The 5,385-nt window shown below is 43.7% G+C and overlaps 1 long non-coding RNA gene across 2 annotated transcripts; it reads left to right on the top strand.

Moving 5' to 3' along the window:
- The first annotated feature begins 691 nt into the window (after nt 1-691).
- LOC121834409 lies at nt 692-5,010 on the top strand. Of its 2 annotated transcripts, none has more exons than XR_006077197.1 (3): nt 692-839; nt 1,519-1,790; nt 4,951-5,010. It is a non-coding gene; the product is annotated as an uncharacterized LOC121834409 (long non-coding RNA). The 2 variants fall into 2 exon arrangements; XR_006077198.1 differs by lacking the exon at nt 4,951-5,010 and adding an exon at nt 2,603-2,648.
- The last annotated feature ends 375 nt before the right edge of the window (nt 5,011-5,385 follow it).

Genomic DNA, 5,385 nt, shown 5'->3' with positions numbered 1-5,385 from the left:
CAGGGATAAACGACAGAAGTTAGGTCCGGAGCAAGAATAAACGAGAAAGTACTAGAAGTCCGTGACCCTGCGCGCGGCAATACAATCAACGTTAACTACAACCCTTTACGTTGCGAAGACAGTTGTGGCCGACAACGCTAAGAAGCGCAAGCTAGGTCGCTACGTCTCGGCACGACAGTTTGCGCTTCTCCTGGACTTTCTCGGTGAAAGTCGAGTTTTCTCGGGGACTGCTACAGAGAGCTTTGTTACCAAGGAGGAGCGAGATACACTATGGGGCGTAATAGTTTGAGAGTTAAATGCCATTCGGCCATAAAGAATAACTTTCTGGAACTCACGTGCATGCCAGACGTGGGCTTGCGACCTGAGAGTCTCGTGTCCCTAACAGAAGACCGGTGCAAACCTGCCAACTCTTCCGAATTTTTTGTAAAATGTATGAATTGGGACTAATTCTGCGATTTTACGAATCTTGCTTCAAATTTTACGAAAAAAAGATACTTTTTTCATTTCTATTTTTTTTTACATTTTTTTCGTAAAACCGTTGCTGGCGGTACCTCACACTGCCACAAGAGGGCGACAGGTGCCGTCCACGGCAGCGTTGTGGTTTTTACTATCCGTCTATCCGGGGGCCACATATCCAAAATCAATCCAAAGCCCAAAGCCTTTGTTTGTGTGTTTGGCGGCGCATGTTGGTTTGGCGTGTTCAGACGTGGTTGGGCCTCTGTTTCGGCCAGTTTCGAGGCGAGAAGTGCAGCGTCTGTGTTTGTTACACGTGTAATCATAGCATTCCTCTGGTTGCGGTGGCTTCGCGGTGCAATGGCAAATTCCAAACCTAAAAAGAGGTACTTTCAGGTGTTCTTGAAGTCCTACACGTCGGAATTCCAGTGCTTTGTGCCGTCCAAAAAGGAGAGAAGTTTGGATTCTGTAGCACGTGCACGTGTAACGTAAGCGTTTTGCACGGTGACAAGGCTGACATTAAGCCTTGCCACCTTGCGAAACAGCCCCCCCCCCCCCCCGCAATTGCGTGAGTTTTACGAATTTTAATGTCCACAGGTTGGCAGGTATGCCGGTGGAGGCGCGAGTGATGGGCCGTCCCTAAACGCGGAGCAAGAAAAATTATTATTTTTTGTGGGGACGGATTTCTCTCGAGGGGGCGGGCGTGCGCCCCCGACAGTGGACGCGCCGCTGTGGGACTTCACGGCTGCAGCAGCAGCTTCGATAAGTACCGTGAATCTCTTGGATCATGAGCAGACACCATGTTGCTTTTTACCTTATTGAACACTAATGTACAAAACAATGTGGTGCGAATGTATTGCCTCGTGGTGTTTTCCACGAAAGCTTGGATATCGGGGCTGCAGCACATTTCTAGACCCACTCGGAGACAATAAATCCGTGACATTCGAAAAAAAAAATAATATTGAGTTTAGGGTGCTGTTAGACACAGATGCTATTAGACACAGGTATAACTAGAAGGGCTGTATAGCCTTGTGGCGTGTTACATAGTTGAATTATATTATGCAGGGGTCTGTGGCTGAAGGCGACATGGCAAAGGGAGGAGAGGAGGAACGTCCTGCGCAAGTGGCATGCCCCCTACCACCGAATGGTACGAACGGTCTGGAGTTGATACGGCACGGGATCTGCTGTCCATTCGGCAGGACCAGCTGGCTGTCCAGCGAGAACTGCTGGCCACACAGCAGGGTCTGCTGGCCACCCAGCAGCAGCAGCTGGCAGTTCAGCAGGAAATGCTGCTCGTGCAGAGAGAGGCAGTCGATGCACTCCGTCGACTTGCAAGCGTAGGTGTTAAGAGAACTGTAGTGTAGTGCACTCCCAATTATTGTTGTTAGGCTGATTTTGGTCAACCCTACTTTAGCCAGTTAAGTTAGAAGGCAGTGTTCTTAGACTCAAACTGAAACCAGATATGATTTGTATGTGTATTTGAAGTGTCCAACAGCGAAGGCTTTATTTTGTTTATTTCAATGAAACCGTCCAGTGCCATAATGCTAATGAAAATTGGCAAGCCTTGAGACAAAATTTTTTCAACTTATTGAAAATTACCATACTGTGCTCGACAATCCGAACTACTACGTCTAAACCGTGGTTCAATAATCCACTTCATCGTTTATCTCATAAAAAGAAAAGATGTTTCAGGAGCGCTAAAAAAGGAAATACTTGGCCTAAGCTTGCCACTTGCTCTTCCGAATAAAAAACTATGTTAAAGGGGTGTTAGCACACATTCTTTCTGATAACTCTAAGCAGACATTCTTTCTGCAAACTCTACCTAATATGTTAATAAACAACCCTCGCAAATTTTGGAGATTTGTACTCTGAAATTAATCTAGTGAATAGCTCTTGTAATAACATATTGAATAGTGAATGTGTGAATATTTAAATAGTGCGTTTTCTGATGCTTTCACTATTTCTACACCCATTACTGGAATTTCTCCTGTTATAGAGAATGATTTTCCAATGGATTCAATTGTTATAAACATTCAGGGTGTTTTCAGCGGTATAGAAACCCTCAAAATATCTCCATCATGTGGCATAGAGGAAATCATTACGAAGGCTCTCACTAACACTAAATTTTCATCCGGTCTTTACCTCAAAGATATTTGAGCAGTCCGTGGACACAGGGGTGTTGCCCTCTGACCGGAAAATTAGTAAGTAGGCCAATATCACTCACCTGCCTCTACAAGATCCTCGAGCATGTCATTTACAGGCACCTGATTAACTTCCTGGATTCCTGCAATTTCTTCACCAATGTGCAGCATGGCCTCTGGAAACGCCTTTCTATTGGGACCCAACTACTTATTCTAACTAACGATTTGTTTAAAAATCTTGACACCGGCTTTCCTACTGACGCTGTTTTGCTTAATTTCGCCAAAGTTTTTGCTAAAGTCCCGGACAATCGCATTCTTCTTAAACTTTCTTTCCTAAAACTAGATCCTCATGTTCCTAAGTGGATTGAATCATTCCTTATTCATCGCTCTCAATTCGTTTTCACTAACAGCACATCCTCCTCTTTCTCTCCCGTTTCTTCCGGTGTTCCACAGGAAATTGTGCTTGGGCCTTTGCTCTTTTTAATCTACATTAATGATCTCCCTCTTCACATCTCATCCTCTGTTCATCTTTTCACTGATGACCTGTGCTGTTTATAGACTAATAAAAAACCCATATGACCATGTTGCACTCCAGAACGGCATTTAAGGGGAGACACTGCTCTTTGAAGCAAAATTTTACTAAGAAAACACATTTTTAAAAATGTGTTTTTTGAAGTTTGGCAAGCACTTATCATCTTGTCCTGAAGGATTTTCGACATATTGAATGAGGGCTACAAATATATTAAATAGGCTGTCAGGCTTTTTGTGGGTGCCTTTTAGGCATCCGGCAAAAAATGATTTTGAAACTGGAAGGTTCAAAAGTGTCATAAGTAATTTATAAATCATCCTAGAGCTTTCATTTATACCTTATTGGATTGCACATACCTCTCAGTTCACTGATCTATGTTTATTTTCTGAGCTCAGTATTTTAATTTGCGTTAATCCTTTCCATAATCATTGCAAATTAAATTTTTAATATTAATAAATCTAATTAGGTTACCTCAAAACAAAGTACATATTTGTAGTCCGATTGTAATGCCAAATAAGCCATGTAAATTTCATTTTATTTGAATCGCAAGTTATATAAAAAAGCTCTTGAAGCAGTGTGTCACACATGGCAGATGTGTCTCAACATTAGCAAATGCACACACCTTTGCTTTACACATTCTTGCTTCCAGCCCTTAAACTCGTTAACATTCAATGGCACTACCATTCTGACTGCTACACAGTAAAAATATCTAGGCGTTCGTTTAACCACTAATATATCCAGGAATGTTCATGTCGACGAGACAATATCATCCTCAAACCGCTCACTCGGTTTTGTTTGTCGCAATTTCAACTCTGCCTTTTCTATCCTTAAACGTCTCCTTTACGCCATGCTTGTTCGCCCTAAACTAGAGTATGCTTCAGCTATCTGGCACCCACATCAGTCTTTTTTTAACTAACGCAAATCGAATCTGTCCAGAATCGTGCTGCTCGATTTATTTTTTCTAATTAGTCTCGCTTTTCTTGTGTCACTGCAATGAAATGTCAATTAGCTCTTCCTGATCTTTCCGTTCGTCGCAGAATTTCCCGTCTTTGCCTTTCCATAAAATGTACTATTCGGAACCATTACGACAGTCTCTCCTCAGCCAGCCCAGCTATATCTCTGCAAGACTCGATCATTCGTGCAAGATTACCCTTCCCAAGACCATTTCAACATTCCCTTCTACCAGAAGCTATTGTAGACTGGAATGGCCTTCCAGATGATATTGTCACCATCACCGATAACGCTAAAATCAGAACTGTACTAACCATGCACTCCCCTCTGTAATGCCCTTCGGGGCCTTGAGGGTAATTCTAAGTAACTAAAGAAACAAATAAATAATATTCCGCCACCAGCGTGTGTTCGTGTAATTATAGGAAACTGGCCTCGTTACTGAAGGACTTGTCACGCGGCAACTCTGCCGTCAGTGTAACTAAAATGCATCATTCGCAAGCGCAGGCAAGGACGCCACCAAGGCAGCTCCAAAGGGGAAAGAGAACAGAGTAAGGGTGGATTTACTCGCCCCACATACGCCTTTGATCAGACTTCTCGACTTCTTTCGTTAACACAGCCATTCTCTTTTCTTCTGTGCTTTAGGAGCACCTAAAATGCCAGTAACTCGTTGTCTACGAGTAATCTAATAAGGTGAATGGTGAAAACTGCTCTGCAACATGACTGCACAGAGCTTACCAAGGTGAAAAGTTGTTTGGCAAAAGTTTCCTATTGTATTGCTTGCAACGCGTCTGAAAACCTCTGGCGTGCTTTTAACTTTACTAATGTGTTGCGTAACAGTTTGCATTTTGTGCATAATGCGCTCCCCTTTTCCTGCAGGCTGTAGAGGGACAAGCAGCAGCAAGTGCGCACCAGTCGTCCGCACTGACTTCGCTAGTGCTTCACTCGTCGGTGTGCAGAATCTCCATCCGCCAGCCGAATAAAGTGGGTCTCTATGCTCCATTTCATTTTTGGCACGGGTTACACCACCGTTACTTGAACATCTCAGTTGAAAAACTGCCATAGGTGTCCGCTTTGCAGAATTGTTAAAAGCGAGCAGTCGCAGTCCCGCTGTTCTTGCTGCAGCGGCCATTTTGTAAACTGTGGCTAGACCAAACAACATCTGTGCCTCGATGGGCTTCTCAAGCGTGGCACTGCTCCCCATTGTAGGTCGCTGTGGCTCGCGTGTGGTGTCCGCATTTGAAGACCAACTTTCCTTAACTGGTATGTCGTAGTAATCTTAGATTACGCCACAAGCGAACTTGACATGCAGAA

Source organism: Ixodes scapularis, unplaced genomic scaffold (genome assembly GCF_016920785.2).
Source record: "Ixodes scapularis isolate PalLabHiFi unplaced genomic scaffold, ASM1692078v2 ptg001158l_1___fragment_1__unscaffolded, whole genome shotgun sequence".
NCBI classification, from domain to species: domain Eukaryota; kingdom Metazoa; phylum Arthropoda; class Arachnida; order Ixodida; family Ixodidae; genus Ixodes; species Ixodes scapularis.
Note: the sequence above shows the minus strand (reverse complement) of the source record. Positions and strands in the feature narration are given on the sequence as shown.